We start from the raw sequence: 18,774 nt of genomic DNA, 5'->3' as shown, positions 1-18,774 counted from the left end.
ACTCCACTGAAATAGCACATATCAAGTTCAGCAGTGAACTTGGATATTGCCAAGTCCAGTGGTAAATTTTCATTCCCTATCTTCCTTAATCTGTCAAGAGAGTTTAACTCAGATAATCACTTTCCCTTTCTTGAAATATTTCTTCAGTTGCCATCTAGGATGCCATGCATGAGGTAGGCTTGTTTCCTACCTTATTGGCTGCCCTTTCTCAACCCTCTTGACTGATTTCTTCCATTCTTCTTGACCTCTAAATCCTTTAGTGGATTGAGGTCTGATACTTCTTCTCTATCTGACTCTTTCCTAGGAAAGCAAATCCAGTCCTATGTCTTTAAATACCACCATTTATTTATGAATCCCAAATTTAGATCTCTAGTCTGAACCTCTTCTATGAGCTTTAGATTCTTATATCTACTGCCTACTCTACTCTCCATTCCGCATGAATGGCTAACAGGTTTTCAAACTTACGTCAAAAAAGTAATAATAATAAAATGAAAGAAAGAAAAGAAAGAAGGAAAGAAGGAAGAAAGAAAATAACATCCTCTAGGCTTCCTCCTACTACTCCAGTCTTTCCCATTTCAGTAGATGGCATCACCGTTTACCCAATGACTCATATTAAAAATCTTGTTGTTGTTAATGCCGACCAGTCAATTCTGACTCCTAACGACCCTGTGTACAGCAGAGCGGAATCCGGGCCAGTCTTTTTGCGCCATCTTCTCATCTTTCGGAGTTATATCAGACAATGCTCTGCTGCTATTCATAGGGTTTTCATGGCCAATTTTTTCAGAATTGGGTAGCCAGGGCCTTCTTCCTAGTTTGTCTTAGTCTGGAAGCTCCACTGAAACCTGTCTACCGTGGGTGATCCCACTAGTATTTGAAATACTTATGGCATAGCTTTCAGAATCACAGCAACACGCAGCCACAATATGACAACTGATGGTTGGGTGGTGTGGTTCCCTGACCAGGAAAGAAACATGGGCCATGGGCAGTGAGAGTGCTGATTCTTAACCGTTAGACCACCAGGGCTGGCCATTAAAAATCTAGCTCTTTGAGAAATGGCTGATTCTAGGATTGGGGCACGGTAAATACAAGATGAACCTGAAGCATCTTAGAGTGAGGAAAAGTAAAGAAGGGAAAGAAAAATAGATAGGCACAGACGTATCAAAAAGACATAAAAACCGAGGCCGGCCCGGTGGCGCAAGCAGTTAAGTGCGCGCACTCCGCTGCAGTGGCCTGGGGTTCGCCGGTTCAGATCTCCGGCGCACGTGGACGCACCGCTTGTCAAGCTATGCTGTGGTGGTGTCCCATAGAGAATGAAAGAGGATGGGCACAGATGTTAGCCCAGGGCCAGTCTTCCTCAGCAAAAAAAAAAGAGGAGGATTGGCAGATGTTAGCACAAGGCTGATCTCGTCACAAAAAAAAAAAAAGATATAAAAACCAACCTTAAAGAACTCTCAATGACCAAAGGTGGAATACTTTAAGCAATAAAAATTAATGACAGTATTAGATTATAACTCAAAGAATAAATTGGATATAAGTCTATACTGATATAAATAAATAACTGAATAAATAAATAAACGAGAGAAAAAACAAATCTCCCTTACAAAAGAATTCCAAATAATATACATAGATACTCCCCACCCTTCAAGAAGTGGAGGTCGGTCCTCACCCCCACCTTAAGTGTGAGCTGTGTTTAGCAAGTTGCCTCCAAAGAATAGATTATGGAAAAAAGAAGATAGTAATGTTACAGTGAGGAAACCTGGCAGACACCATCTTAACCAAATGACTGACATTAATATCACCAGTGATACATCATGCTGATATCATCTACTCCCTGACACAATTAAATAGAACGCTTCTGTGGTAGTCTTCCTCCAGATCCATAACCCCAGTCTAATCCTGAGAAAACACCAGACAGAGAAAATTAAAATGGAGGAACATTTTAATTATGCTCTTCAAAAAAGTTATGGTCATGAAAAACAAGGAAAGACTAAGAAACTGTCACAGATCAGAGGCAACCGAGACATGACGACTAAATTCAATATGGTATCCTTGAGTAGATCTTAGAATAGAAAAAGGACATCTGTGGACAGACTGTGAAATCTGGAAGGAGTCTGTAGTTTGGTTAATAGTACTATACCAATGTTAATTTCTTAGTTTGGACAAGTGTACCATGTTTATGTAAGATGTGAACATTGGAAGAAGCTGAGCAAAGGATTTACGGGAACTAACTCTGTGCTATTTTTGCAACTTTCCCATAAATCTAAAATTATTCCAAAATAAAAAGTTTAGTTAGGAAAGCCTAGAAATTTTTCATGTTTCTTTCTTTCTCTTATACCCCACATCCAAACAATCAGCACCTCCTGTCAGCTCTTAAGATGTATCTTGAATCTGACCACTGTTCACAAGTCCCCGAATCTCTCACTTCCATCACCCGATAATAACCTCCCCCGGTCCCTGCCTTCTCCACTGACTCCCCCATTGCTTATTCACACAAGTGTCAAGCTCTTTGCTGACATGTTACATTAGATCTTCTTTCCCTCCAGAAGCCTCCATCCACTCCAGATAGAGCATGGCTCACTCTCTCACTTCCTCAAGACTCTATCAATATAGCATCTCCTTGGAGAGGCCTTTTATGATCATCTTATTTAAAATAGCCACCCTATTGCTATTCCCTAACCCTGCTTTATTTTCTTCACAGTACATTTGTGACATCATCGTATTATTCATTTATTTGCTCATTATCCTTCTTGACTACTAACGTAAACATCATGGGGGCAGAGACTTTATCTTGTTGGATGAGTAAATAAAGACCTATTGCTTGGGACTTAAGGGAAAAAGAATATTTGTATCCAAAGCACATAGAAGTATGTGCTTTGCTGCTTTTTTGAAAAAGCAATACACCAATATCTAAGTCAATGCTTGCACTCTTAGGAATCTATCCCATAAAAAAGTGAAGCACTGGTATCTAAGGACATTTTCAAAAGAACATGTATTACAGCCTTGCTCATAGTAACATAAAAACTAAGCTGAAAAAAATGAACATATATAGGAGAATGATTGACTAAAATGTGATATATTCATACCTTGGAATATTTTGTAGCCATTAAAAGGAATAAAATAGAGCTATGAAAAATAGCTTGGGGAATTTCCATAAGGTATTGCTCAATGGAAAAAATTAAGAAGAAGAAAAATGTGTATGATACGATCCATTTTTGAGAAAAACTTTTTGTGAGAACATGTATATATGTTTACCTATGATTATATGATATTGAAAAAAATACGAAAGGACATAAACAAGCTCAACAAGAGTTACCTCCAGGAGCAAGAGATGTGGATGTAGGACAAAGGGGAAGAAGAGGGAAAAGTCAACAAAAATAAAAAGAAAGAAAAAAAGAGGGAGGAAGGGAGGGAAAGAGAGAGAGAAAAGAAAGAAAGAGAGAGAGAGAAAGAAAAAGAGAGAAAGAAAGGAAGAAAAGAAAGTAAACAAATTCTGTGATATGGTATTTATGACTTCACATAAAAATTCACCTGTCTGCATGAAAGAGAATTATTTGTGGAAATCAATTTTGAAGCACAGAATGGTTTTTGGACATTGGACCCACCATTTTTCCAAGCAGAAACCAACTTTTAAATAGAAAATTGATTGCAGGACTCCTCAATCTCACAGAGAAAATAGAGAATTGCTGCTAGAATTGATCAGATTCCCAGGAAATGCATAAATTCTTACAGATGGTCCTAGGAACACAGCTAAATTGCAGACTATGTTAGTCAGTGTACTTTCATGCTCAGCTGCAGAAAATAGAAATCAAACCTAAAAGAAGACAAAGCAATATCCACTGACAGGAATAAAAGAGGAAGATCTTTACAGCATTGGTTTACTCAACTTTTAGTTAAGGAAGCAGCCTATGGTATCTACCTTAATTGTTATGATGGGCATTTTCCCTCATGGAACCACGTAGTTACTGTCCCTCAGTGTAGGGACTCCTGAATAAAGTCTTGAATTGCTGCTGGGCTGCCCTGACAACTTTCATTCTCTTAAAAACTGACTTTCTGTTATATAAGAATATGTCCTTATCTTCTCTGCCACAAAAGATGTAAGAAGCCTCGCAAATATTTCCCTGTGGAAAGCGCCCAGCAAGTAATAAGTATTTAATAAATGTTTATGTACTTTCTCCACATTTCAGAAACATTGCATGTTGTGGCAGACAGAAATGAAGTATATTGAATCATGTATTTTAATCTGGCCCCAAATTGGTCTGTTTGTAGTACCACGCAGCACATTGTGGCAATGTCAAGTATAAAGTGTGGATAAAGGAAGGAGGGATCCATTCTAGACATTATAGGAGGGAAATTCATTACAGAAGTCTATCTATAGATAGACTTCACGATAGATGATTTTATAATAAGGTGATTTTACCACAAGCTAAATACTGAATGAACTCTGAGGAAAATTTTTAAAAATTTGAGTAATGTAGATTCAATGCAGTTCAGGAGAGAAATAGTAGTGGCATGATAATGTAATAAAAAGTTCTTTGGCTCTTAAGTAACAAAACACAGAGGTTGACCTCTTTCTGATGTTTTCATCTTTCTTATCTCTGTGACTTTGGGCAAATCATACTTAACATCAGTTTCTTCATCTGTTAAATGGGCATATGAACTCTGATTTTGTATTTTGTAGGGAAGGTAAGTAAGGTATTTAAAACAACATGTGCCTCATACCAGATCTTTAATATATTAGTTTTCTTTATTAACCAGAAAAAGAAGAAAAAGGACAGAATATGATAGGATATTCATAAATTTAGAAAGCAATTGACATGAGCTATTTCCACTATTCACTTATGAAGAATTTTATGGTGTGGTGTTGTTTATAAAACAGTATTTAATTTAGACCTTCCTGTTTATTAACTATGGGATCAAAGTGAATTATTAACATGGTAGCCATTATCATTGGTGGCCCAACGTGTTTTTCTTCCTCCCATTTTTTTCTGGTGACATACTCTACATCTCCTTCCTTATTATCACAAGAATGGGCAAATGAATGAGATCTAGCCAACCAAAGGGCCTCAGCCTTGGCCACAGTGATTGGGTTAGTGAAGGACATGTGACCCATACTAGAGTTATTAGTCAGGGTCCAGTTCAAAAAACAGGCAATGTTTTGAAACATACTTTATTTTATTTTTGGCAGCCTTTGACCAACATCTCCCCATTTCCTGCACCCTCCAGTCCCTGGTAACCATCAATCTACTCTGTTTCTATGAGTTTCTTTCATTTTTTTTTAGATTTCATTTATAAGTGAAATCATATAGTATTTGTCTGACTTTTAGTAAAAATACTTTATAGTATTTTGTTTGTCTGACTTATTTCACTTAGCATAATGCTCTCAAGTTCCATCCATATTGTGGCAAATGGCAGGATTTCCTTTTTTTTAAGGCTGAATAATATTGCATTATGTGTATATACCACATTTTCTTTATCCATTCATCCACTGATGGACTTTTATGTTGTTTCCATGTCTTGGCTATTGTAAACAATGCTGCAACAAACATGGGGGTGCAGATATCTCTTTGAGATAGTAATTTCACTTCCTGTGGATATTTACCCAGAAATCGAGATTGCTGGATCTTATGGTAATTCTATTTTTAATTTTCTGAGGAACCTCCATACTGTTTTTCACAGTGGCTGCACCAATTTACATTCCCACCAACAGTACACAAGGGTTCCCTTTTCTCCACATCCTTGCCAGCCGTTTTAATAATAGCCATACTGACAAGTGAGGTGATGTCTTGTTATTTTGATTTGCACTTCCTTAATGATTAGTGATGTTAAGCACCTTTTTATGTACTTGTTGGCCATCCATGTATCTTCTTTGGAAAAATTCTATTCAGTTCCTTTGTGCATTTTTTAAATTGGATTATTTGTTATTAAGCTATGCAAGTCCCTTATGTATTTTGGATATTAACCCCTTATCAAACATATGGTTTGCAAATATTTCCTCCATTCTGTAAGTTGCCTCTTCATTTTGTTGATTGTTTTATTTGTTGTGCAGAAGCTTCTTAGTTTGACATAGTACCACTTGTTGATTTTTGCTTTTGATGTTTACGCTTTTAGTGTAATATCCAAAAACTCATTGATGTCAATGAGCTTTTCTCCTTTGTTTTCCTCTAGGAGTTTTACAGTTTCAGGTCTTACATCTGAGTCCTTAATCCATTTCAAGTTAATTTTTGTGAATGGTGTAAGATAGGGGTCCAGTTTCATTCTTTTGTATGTGAATATCCAGTTCTTCCAACACCATTTACTAAAGAGACTATCCTCTCTCCAGTCAATATTTTTGGCTCCCTTGTAAAATATTAATTGACCGTGGGTTTATTTTTGGGGTCTCTATTCTGTTCTACTGATTTATGTGTCTATTTTTATGTCAATACTGCACTGTTTTAATTACCATAGCTTCGCAATAGAGTTTGAAGTCAGGAAGAGTAATGCATCCAGCTTTGTTCTTTCTCAGTGAAACATATTTTAAAATGGATTTTAAAATAACCTTGAGGGCCAGCCCTGGTGGCCTAGTGGTTAAGTCCAGCATGCTGTGCTTCGGCAGCCCAGGGTTCGGTTCCTGGGTGTGGACATATACCACTCATCTGTCAGTAGCCATGCTGTGTTGGCAGCTCACATATTAAAAAAAAAAAAAGAGGAAGATTGGCAGTGGATGTTAGCTCAGGGCGAATCCTCCTCAGCAAAATAAATAAATAACCTTGAACATTTTTTTAAGGGCCCCTGAATGCACACACATTGCCAGACTAAATTAGATCCTTGTGTGAGATTAAAGAAATTACTTTATGATGAAATAGACTCAAAAGCAATAATAGTTTTATATTAGTGAAAATATTTTTCAGTTTATCATATTAACAGGTGGAAGAAAAAAGGATTATCTTGATATATACTAATGAAGAATTTGATATAACTTTATATTCATTATTAATTAAAAACTCTTAATAGAAAGATACTCTCTAATGTAGCATAAAGGATATCCCACGGCCAAGTTAAAGGTGAAACTCTGGAAGCATTTCCATTTAAAGAAAAAAAAACTATGCCTCTCCGAGTACCAAAAATAATATGTTAGAACATATATTAAAAATACTCATTCAAAATAGGCACAAAAATATTTTTAAAACTTAAGGACTCAGCAAGGAAAATGCACTGCAGGAAGAAAAGCACAAAACTCTGCTGTGCGTAAAATAAGTTAAATATGGAAAGATATCTGACATTCCTGGAATGGAAAGGCAATATTGTAAAGATGTCAATCTGCCCTGTGGCGCAAATTAACCTATCAATTTAATGTAATTCCAACGGCATAGCAGTGGTTTGTTTGGTAACTTGACACTATTCTTCTAAAATTCAAATAATAATCATGTGAGAGTAACTTACAGAGTCTTTAAAGAGTATGGTAGTGTATTGTGTTTCTGTTCATAGTAATGGGTTAGGAAAAATTGGGAACTGCTATGTGAGATAATACAACTTACTACAGAGTCATAATACAACACTACTGTTGGTTTAGGACTAACCATCCAGATCATGAAATAGAAAGGAAACCAGACACTGATCCTATTATATGCAAGAATTTAGTTCAAGATAAAAACAGAATTTCAAATCAATAGGAATCATTACATTACTCAATACATTATTTTAGGAAAATTGGAAAATTACCTTCCTATTTCACACAATATGCCAACATAATTTTCAAATGGTGTAAAGATTTAAATATACAATAGAAATTTACATAAGTTCTAGAAGACATTATTTGAGTGCAATTAATCTTGGGAGCAGAGAAGGTCTGCCTAAGCATTTCCTGCCTAAGCCAAATTCGTGATATATTTGACTGCATAAACATATTTCTATGGAAAACATAAACAGAGTTAAAAGACAAATGACAAAATAGGAAAGATATTATTGCATATGTGTTAATTAAATAATCCTTAACATTATAAAACAATAAACGAGAAAATAATCATAATAAAAAAAGATCAAAAATAGACAATTCACACACACACAAAAAGGCAGATAAATAAACACATGAATAATTATGCTTCCTAGTATTCAGAGAAATTCAATTTAAAACACCAATGAAATATCAGTTTTTATCTACCATACTGGCCAAAGCATATATGTATGTATGTATATAATACATATGCACACACACACACATACACACACAGAAAAAGAGAGAGAGAGAGAGAATACCTAGTTAGCGTGGCCAAGATGTTGGGGAAATAGGCCTCAATTAATAGAAGTGGGCATAAAAATTGGTAAAGCTTTCTGGAGGGCAATTAAAATGATACATTTTGGACTATGATTTCCATCTTTAGGAATTTATTCTAAGATTTGTCTACAACCATGTCATAATAGCAGGAATTATATTACTGAAAATTCTAGAAAGCTATTATAATGAATGAACACAATAAGTCTTGTTAGGCTAAAAGATATGAAAATAAATTGAGAAAATATATAGATGTGAAATATTGAAAAATATATAGATAACAAAAATTAACCATAATTCCACTATCCAGAGAAAACTTCTCTTAAGGTTTTCTATATTTTTATAGAAAATACGTATTTCTCTTTTTACTCCTGAATTTTATTACATTCATACCTCATACATAAGATTTTACAAATGGGATGAAACTAATATAATTTTGCAAACTTCTTTATTAATGTGAATGTATTTTTACCTCCACAGAATACATTTGTTCAACTGTTTTTATTGGCCACATAGTAATCCATTGTGTGGTTTTCTATAGATTATTTAACCAATTGCATAGTGTATAGGTTCTATACAATTTTTCATCATAAGAAAAAATACTGCAAAAATCATTCTTAAAGCTAAAATTTTTTATACATTTAGCTTTTTAAAGTAATAAAAAGATGTTAAATATGTTGATTCAAAATATTTCAATGTTCTAATCTTAGAATATTTAATTCTGACTTACTAACAAATTTAAAGGTCGGTAAAACTATGTAGGGAGTTTGGAGAGTGATTTCATTTATACTGGCAATATTGTATGCATAAATTGGAAACTTCATAAACATCTCATATGAAAACATTTTTTTCTGTGGATCTGTACCTGTTGAAGGAGACCCTAATTGTATTCAACAATCTTAATCAATTTCCATACAATTAGCCTATTTCAGTTCATTCATGTCATGTTTAAGGTGACAGAAATCATTTGATCAATTAAGTCATGTCCTTTTTAGAAAAGTCATGAACATGCCAATCAAAAATAAACTAATTTAGGACCTAACATTATGAGAATCAAATGAAATAATTTGTTTAAAGCATCTAGCACAATGCCTGGCAAATAATAAAATGTTTAATAAAGCTTGCTATTATGATTATTACCATTAAGCAATGAGGGGGAAATACAGGACACAGCCCTTGCCATCAAGGAGCTTAAAATAATTGTAATTACAAATTTCAACCATTTCCATACTCTAGCTATAAAGCTAGTGAATGCTAAAAAAGTAAGAGCTATTCTGTTGAAAACAACAATGTTTATTTAGGCTGTGTTTATCCTTTTCGGATTCCATTCATTTTTTAATTTTTCATCAAAACCCTTGTTTGTCTTATATTGAGGGGAATTTTTAAATATATATGCTTCTTTATTAGTGTCCACAAATTACTTAGTCAAGTTAACCCTCTAGGTTTTTTTTTCAGTCTCTCTAGCTTAATGCCTTTTTTTAAAAAAATCTAGGCCAAATGTAGGATACATATGTTTTATGTAGCCATGATATTAGCATAGCATTTAATTTTAGTACTGATTAATGACAACTATAATTGTCAGCCTAATCATCAATTCTATTGGTAAGTAAAAAGTTCTTAAAATGTATGTATATGTGTCTATCTGAAAATGTATATATCTGAACTATGATATGATATGATATGATATGATATGATATGATGGTTGTCATAGAAACAGCAAACAGCAGAAGTCAGATCTGACATAGCAAGAAGATAAAGGACAACATCTTTGGGGAAATCATGAAATAGAACAGGCTATGTTAGAAAAATTAACTATGTTTAAAATTAATAGTCATTATTTCTTCCAAACCAAGTTCCTCAAAGATGGAATTAAATACCCCAAACTCTGGCATTTGTTAACATTTAAAATATATACATTTTTTTAAATGTAGAAGTTGTAGGCATTAGAGCAAATTTTAAGATGAAATATATTAAGTATTCTTTAGCTGTGAATATTTAAAAGTAATTTTATTAACATAAAATTAAAATATGTGCTTTTTTCATCTTACAGTATATACACTAACATAATCATCCCCTCGCGGTGTAAAAATCTATAGGGTTGCATGCATTTCAGGTCTCCACAATGTCACAATTATTAGGACCCACTATTGTATTTCAGTCAGAAACATTTAGTGCTTTCAGCACTCTGTCTAGCAACCTTCACCAGCTTTCACAGTGCTTTGGAAATTGTTTTAATAGAGTTTGGTTTTGGGGCTTTTTTTTTGGTCATGCTAATTAAGACCACTGCAGATATCCATTAAGGATCTTAGAGTGATTTAATAGTTCATTATACAAGTCAAGTTTCATACATTTCATTCAAATTCCTAGAATTGTAAATTACATAAATCAATCTTTATTACTGTTCCATTATTATAATGTTTGTGAGATAAGATAAAACAAATGCAACAAACTGAGCGTCCATTTCAATTTTAACTCACTACAAATACTTTCCTGCTTGAAAATTAAATATCGCTAAAAGAAAATGCCTTTCTAGCTTTTATGTGTTGGCCTTTGGTTGAAAATCAAATGTTTATCTTTTATTATATTTATTATGAATGCTCTTTCTTCATTACATTTAAAAACTATACTTTTAACCTTAATCCGACTCTCTAAAGAATTCAGGAAATTTGAAACATTTAACTATTCTAGTTCTTGCCAGATCACATACTTGAACATATAAAACATATGGTACAACAATTCTGCGGCTCTAAAACATTCCCAGTTTATTCCCAAATTCCTCAGACAAAAAGTAACATTTTCAGAGTGCAAACAAGTACTTTCCTGAGTGAAATGGTTAAATATTGCAGCCAATTCAGAAATAGCACCAAATGGCTCTTTTTTTTTTTTTTTTAGCAGGAGCAGGTTTAATTCTTTTCTGCATTCACATGCACACAAATATACTTCCCTCAAGCTGTCAGAAAGCATCAGACTGCCTGATCTGCATGATGAATTTTAAAATCTTTTGAGAAACACAAGGACATTTGCTTCAGGCACTATAATTTCATCGTTACCATCATAAACAACAAGTATAAAGCCAGTCAACCTCTGGTATTCAAACTAAAGCCAAAAGATTACAGTACTTTGAAAACGGTTAGTAGAATTTTAATCACCTAAATTCATTTGAATCCATTTTTCAAGTCACAGTATTTTGCAGTTGGGCAATCACCTATTTCTTGCCCGTGACCACTCCTAGGTGACCCCAAAATAAGGATGTGATTCTTATCAAGGATTGATAAAACTCAAATATTCTAAGAAATATTTATAAACAAATTACACTGTCAGATGAAAATATTCTGATCACTAATGTGAAGATGGTGTCTTTAATATTTAATAGCAACTCTAATTCTTGTACTCTTTATGAAATATAGCTACAATATCAACTCCACCTAAAGACATCCTGAGTAAATAATAGATGTGGGAAATTGGAAGAATTTCTATGATGTATTTTGGATCTCATGCTAATAGTGCCTCAGCCCTTGAAAGATGTAAGAAACAGCACCATTAACATCACCAGGACTACCTTTATATTTAATTTTTTATGATGGCTAACTAAGAGTTAAAACCACAAGTGATAAATGGTTTTCTAGATTCACTACAATATCGATATATAAAATTGTATTTGAAATTCAGCCCCATTGTGCTTTTAAGTTTAAAGTCAAATTTAAGTTACGTTTTTCAGGGTTTAAAACAAACAAGCAAATATAAAGCCAATTCTGTACCTAGCCAGCAAAATGGAATATAATTACTCCATTCAGTCAGAAGCTGTGGCTAAGTGAGTCTAATCGAAATGCAAGGTAAGTGGGTTTCTGAAGTCTTGAATTATTGAACAAGTAATGTAGGGTCCTGGAGTTCAAGGGATAGAAAGATATCATTATCTTTTTTTTCAGGGAGTCCAGGATGCCCATTTACCCTTCTAGCAAAAGTGGAATGTACAAAGGTTTTACTTTTAAAGTAAATGAAATAACCCTCTATTTGTTAGCTGCCATTAAAGATGCATACTGCATACTTCATCTAACCTTCTTTTCATTGTAACATTTTCACATTATCACAAGTAGCATTATGTCACCAAGACAAACCAATTTCCTTCATGTAAATGTAAAACAACATGTTTGCTGTAAGATATTTCCATCAATGTCAGTGACATACAAGGAAAGTCTCAACAGTCTTCCCTGTCACTTACTTACACAAAGGGGAAGAGAAATGGTTCATCCACACTCAAATTGAATTCTCTGTCCACTATTTCTTTAGCTCATTGAATTTATTCACAACATCATCACTGGCACTATGTTACAGCCAGGAGATATCAGCACTTTCACCAGAAACCAACTGGAAAAAAAAAGGCAACAGGAGATAGGATGCCAATTACCTTTACCAAAATATGGCCTCATTCCATTTCTAAGAGGAGCTGGCACAAAAGGTACAGCTATATCTTTCACTTGATGATTTGGGTCCCTCTACTTAATAGTCAGTGATGTAACAGAGCCATCAGCAAGTAGCACAGTCTAGTAGAAAGGTAGACCCTAGGGATCTACAATAAACGTCCTCGGCCAGTAGCTCACTTTTGGATTCTTGTCAAGTTACCCTCCCTGGGCCTCAGTCTCCACCTCTGTGAAATAAAGGAATTGGCCTCAATGATGCCAAAGGCCCTACTAGTCCTAACATTTTTTGAATTCAAAATGAGAGTTGACTCTTACTATTGGTTTTGTCTTACTCTGTTGTATACAGAGCATTGGATCCTCTCAAAAAGAATTAAAATGGGTTTTCTTCCTCAATTTGCCCAACTTTATAAAATAATTAATAAAATTTTGTAATTGAGATGAGGCTCACAGTGACAGGAAGCATCCCGTATCTCACATTTTCTATCTTTTCTTCCTTACGCCTCCTCCCTACTGTGTATCCCAAATCATGGTTCTGATCACACATTCAATTACAAGTTGTTCAATGATGCATATCACTGTTTCTTTACAGAGGAGTATCAGTAAATATTTCCCTCAAAACCCTTGAAAATTCACAAAGAAAAGTACATTAACAGCAATGCTGGAAAAAGCTAATCAAACTTGGCAGCTGCTTTTTGGACTAGCCTGACTTCTGTACACAGTGGATATCTCCTCCTCCACATACTCTCGCAATGGTGATGAAACAGAAAAGTTATGACCAAACAGAAAAATAGTTATCAAATAGTTTATCTTATCAAAATAAAACCACTCTCCACTCACTTTTACCCTTCCTGGGAACTGTTCAGGTGCTCATGATAAGAGCCTGACCTGTAATTCTTAAAACCCCATCTAAACCTCCGGAACATCACTTTCATCTGGAAAGCATCTTGAACCACAATTGTAAGACCCAATGGTGTTTAATGAACATTATAGGTACTTTGTGAACTCACAAGCCATAGAAATCAATAGGCATCTTGCATAGCCAAGTCCTGCAATTGATTTTTCCAGGAGAGAGTCAATTTGTAACTTTAGGAGAGGCATAGACACCAGGGAGGTTGTAAGCATGCTGGAGGTTTAAAAACAGAATCACAGGGGTGTGGAAAATGCTGCACTGCAGTGGTGAGGTAGTATCTCAAAGAAATAAGGTCTAGATGACGTTTTTCAGGAGTGGCTAAAGGGAAAAAAGTTGAAAACTCCTAGGCAGCTCTTGCAGTGCTCCAGGGCTTGGAGGAGAGCTCTCCAAGGTACATAGAAGAGGTATTTGACAGACTGTTCCTGATGGTCTTGAACTGAAATGTGTGCTGTTGCTTTTCTAAGGATAAGGATATCCAGTGGACTCATTCTCTCCAGTTTTTAAAAATTGTCTGAAATTATAAAAATAATGTATTGCCTACTTGAAATTTGCCGAGAGAGTAGATCTCAAACATTCTCATCACCACCAAAAAAGAAAAAAAAAAAAGGTACTATGCGAGGTGATGGAAATGTTAATTAGCTCGATTGTGATCCTCATTTTACAAAGCATATGTATACCAAAACATCATGTTGTATACCTTAAATATATACAATTTTTATTTGTCAAAGTGTAAAAAAAAAAAGAATTGTCTAAAATTAATCCAAGCATCATTCGATGCTCAGCACTCTTCTAGGCACCATGAGTGACAAGTGTGTGCCTTCCACAGGCTACAGTCACTTAGAGGAAGGGATTAAAAGGCTATAGGTAAATCCCAACAAAACTGATCCCCCCAAATCCACTGGCTAACAATAACTCTTCTGTGTAACAAGAGAATCTTGTTCTCAAAACGGCTATTGCTTTCTCTGTCTCCCAAGTGTCCCCTTATCGCCTCTTTACTTTTTTATACGTTCTACAATTCACACAAAACAAGTTCTACTTTAGTCAAGAGACGAATAATACAAAGGCTAAACATTCTTATAAAATTGTACCTATTTTTATTCTAAATGCTTTTAAGAGTGATGAGGGAGAATTCATGAATATCAAACAAACTTTTGAATTATTGGGGGTGAGGAGAATAGGGTTAAAATGAAATTTTAGGGGATCATAGAGCCACATTATATGAACTTTAGTGTGAATTTTAAAAGGCTATTTTGGTGAGTTAAAAATCTCCAAGCATAAATGCACCAGAATAATAATTCTAGAAAAAACTATTGTGGGAAAAAAATACAAACCTCTCTTTTGTGTTGGATAATTTTTACCTTTACTCATGGAATGCAGCTTTCAAAGGAGGTTTATATCCTTCATCCTATAAGGGGAAGGTAAAGTTGTGGGGCTTTTATTGACCTTGTTTAGTTTTGCTTTGCATGATGTTAACTCATCTAAAAAATAATTTGGAGATCCTAATGACTGGATCACCCCTAATCTAACAATTAGATTCCCCTAATGACTGGGATTGAATGGACACAGAAATGTTGGAAAAGATTTACCTATTTCAAAATCTTCATATGCGCATGTGTTACAAGGCATGCAACTTGAAATGGCTAGAACTTTAAGTTAGAACATATCGCACTAAGCTAAATGTTGTTCACATTCTGCCTGGAGAAGTATTTATGTGCAGAAAGTTGCACTTACTATAGTGAATTAACCTGGCCTTGAGTCTGAGGTTTATGGATGTCCAAACAACTATAGAATCTCAGGGCTTTCAAGGCTTCGATCTCAGAGCAGGATTCTTTTAAAAACAAACATCATTTTCTCACCTAGGAAGCGAATGTGTTGCACTCAGCACTGCGAATATTTGACAACTCATTGACCAGCATTAGAAGTTCTAAAGAGCTCGATGGATTAGATTTCGAAAAGATGGATCTATTTCCGAAAGCCAAAGGCACAAATGAAATCATTTCCAATTGTTATGTGCTTACTTTTGATTGGACTCCTTTCTGCCTCTCATACTCTATAGAAATGAACAGGAATATACTACTGAGACTTAATTAACCAAAATGATAGCACATTTTGCAAATAAGTCTAGTATGAGGAAAAACTTGGGAGCGGATTTAAGCCAGTGGATGAAGATAAAAACTCCAAGAATCAACCATACAACACAATTTAGAGTACACCCTGAAATACAGCTTCAGATACTCACCAGTGAAATGATTAGAAGCGGACGGATAGACACTATCAACACTGTCAGCAGTGTCACAGCTAAAAACTTCATCATCTGATTCCTGCACAGAGGAGCAGAGTGAGGAGCCGTCAATTTCTTCAAACTTCCCCTTTAAAATTCCACTCATCGCTGCAGCGCTGTCACATGTACCTGTAATAACAACGGGAACAACAGAGCAGTAAAACGTTTGACCACTGATTGCACAGTCAAGGTCTTCAAATCATTTTTGAGGGCTGTAATTTTTTGAACCACGTCTACCACATTATCATATCCACGCAGAAATTCTTCTTTCCATAAGGTTTTAAAGCACAGAAAACAATTCTACCATGATTCATTGTTATCTGCATTCTCATTCTGACAACAGTATTTTATGAGAAAAAGTCAAAATTAAGAATGTGGAACCCGAGTGTTACATAAGCAACTATGGTTCAGTGTTTTGAAATGTCAAAACGGGCGTCAAATACATTTATTTGATTTGTTCTAGTAAATCGTGTACTGTCATTGACAGAGCCAGAGTTCAGAAGGAAATAGATCACTCACTTGCATGCTGTCATACTCAGAGCATGCTGATTAGGGCATGCCTATCTGGCTTGGGATTTCTTTTTACCCAGGTACGAAGGCATCTACTTTCCTGGGGCTCTTTGTCCGTCAAATATCAAATTGGTTGCTAGGAATGGCTATACCTGCAGAATTTAGATGCCTTATCATGTTTCCAGTCAATTCAGCAGAGCTACAGGGAATACTTGAGTCCTATGCCAAGAAGCCTGGCTGAATAGATTTTATACAAGGTAAACCACAGTCCCTAAATCTTTTACTGGATAAAATATTAATTTAAGTCTCTTCACTTTCTGTATTAACATGGTCAGTGAAAACCAGTCAGAGGTAGCTGATGCATTTTTAAAAATTTGTTAATGTCGATTTGGATGAGTCATTAAACCTCTGGGAGTAATAATTTCTTCACTTATAAGATATAGAGTAACTTGTAAGGTGATCAGTGGTCGCAAACACAAATTCCTACAATGGTAGGCAACTTAATGAGTAAAGAGAGTCAGATGTAATGAAATCATGAAGTCATCTTAGTCTTCCCTTTTGTCTACAGTTATTTGTAACAAAGGTATCAAGAAATACTTCTCTACCCTAAGAAAAATGATAACATAGGAACAATAATAAACGGTCTCACAACAAGGGAGACAGTAGGTGGTAAGTAGCATGAACTGTGGTTGAAGCAGAGACGCACGCTCAAGCCAAAGCGGGAAGCTGCCATTCAGGTCCACGTCATTTTCAGCTCCATGCTTTCCCAATTTAATCTACTCTAAACCTGGCCAAAGCTTCATCCGCATTCAGAAGCAGTCCTTTACATGCTTAGGTTTCATATTCTCCATCCTCTTTTCCCTTATTAATTTTGTTTGTAAAATTAAAGGAGGAATTTTTAGATTACATTGTAATTTAAAGCCCGACTTAGACTGGGCTCTACAAAATAGACAAAGAATGGTTCAGATCTTGACTTGGAAGGATTACAGACTAATGAATCAAAACACTCTCTTCTCCATTAGCCCAACAAAATACCTGAAATGCCTTTGCTATAGACACATCAGTGGGGGGCACAAATTTATTTCACAAAAGGTACCTGCACGATATATGCTACCAAAGAGAGGTGACATCTTAAGCCATCAAACCTCAGCATAGCCGTCCTCTCTACGCCCTCATGGTAGTAAGGAACAAGTCTAACTGGAGCGACTTTCTAAAAATGTAGCAACCTTGGGACTGGCCACCCTCCTTGTGCCCCTCACTGACTCCATAGTCCCCCTCAATTTTGGTAGCTACATTTCCTTAGGACATATTTGTTCCAGGTCCTTCTGCTGACTGGCTTCCTCTGTTTCTGTATTTTCCGCTTCCTCATATCCCCAGCTGGCACACGGCTTTGGTTTCTGACAGACCTGCCTCTGCCTCATTGTATCCTGAAAGCCTCAACGACGAACACCAATTGGCTCGTTCTTTCAGTATATCTCAGTTCAGACTGTTGAGAACGGGAATCCGAGTATCCTCATTCAGTCATTCATGCCATTCTATAGTAAAGAATTCGTTTGTCTTCTGCCCTTGTTTAGGGGCCATTTATTATTTATTCAGTAAACATCTATTGAGCTTCTATCATATACCAGTGACTATTTTAGATGCTGGAAAATGATAAAGTAACAACACAGAAAGAGAAAAATTCCTTCCTCTAATGGTGTTCACTTACTGGGAGTTGTTGTGGAAAGGAGTAGACGAATAATAAACAGATAAGTAAATTAAACATATAATATGTCTTATAGAGATCAGTGCTATGGAGAAAAATAAATAGTTAAGTGGTGTAGCGACTACAAGCTTGGCCAACAGAGAACATTCCATTTTTAACTGATTGGTGAGTTATTGTCACAGTGAGGAAGTGGCATAAAGACACAGAGGAGGTGAGGGAGGGAGCTGGTGATTTTGACGTCTGGGGAAGAGCAGCCCAGGGCAAAAGAATAGATGGGCCGGCCACAATAGGCGATGAAGTTAGACAGCTATTGGAGGCTAGAATGTATGGAGCCTGTGAGGACTTTGCCTATTACTCCACATGAGATGGAAGCCACTACAGGCCTCAAGTAGTGGAGTGACAAGATCTGACTTATATTTTAAAAGGGGCACTCATTAGCCTGTTATTTCATAAGGCAGAGGGCCTATGGTAAAGGAAAGGTACATTTGATGGAAGAAGGGAAAGGTCTAGAATTAAGGAAGATACCTAAAGATGACTTAGCGGCTCAAATGAGCAGTCAAAGTCAAAAAACTTGACCAGTCAGAGGGCTGGAGAAGTCACTAGTTTCTTTTCAGGGGGAAAGAATTTAGAAAGAAGTTAGAAGGAAAGTGAAGGTCAAAGTGCTTCCCAAAGCAATGTGGTTAGTTACTTTTACCTAGAACT

General features: G+C 35.6%; 1 protein-coding gene across 1 annotated transcript in view; it reads right to left on the bottom strand.

Moving 5' to 3' along the window:
- Positions 1 to 18,774, bottom strand: part of CSRNP3 (cysteine and serine rich nuclear protein 3) — a 182,405-nt gene that overhangs the window by 148,100 nt on the left and 15,531 nt on the right. Inside the window, exon 2 of the mRNA XM_058549164.1 lies at positions 15,816 to 15,986. The gene's annotated coding sequence lies outside the window, so the exon portion shown is untranslated. The remainder of the gene's footprint in view (positions 1 to 15,815; positions 15,987 to 18,774) is intronic.

This window comes from Diceros bicornis, chromosome 10, assembly GCF_020826845.1.
Source record: "Diceros bicornis minor isolate mBicDic1 chromosome 10, mDicBic1.mat.cur, whole genome shotgun sequence".
NCBI lineage: Eukaryota > Metazoa > Chordata > Mammalia > Perissodactyla > Rhinocerotidae > Diceros > Diceros bicornis.
Note: the sequence above shows the minus strand (reverse complement) of the source record. Positions and strands in the feature narration are given on the sequence as shown.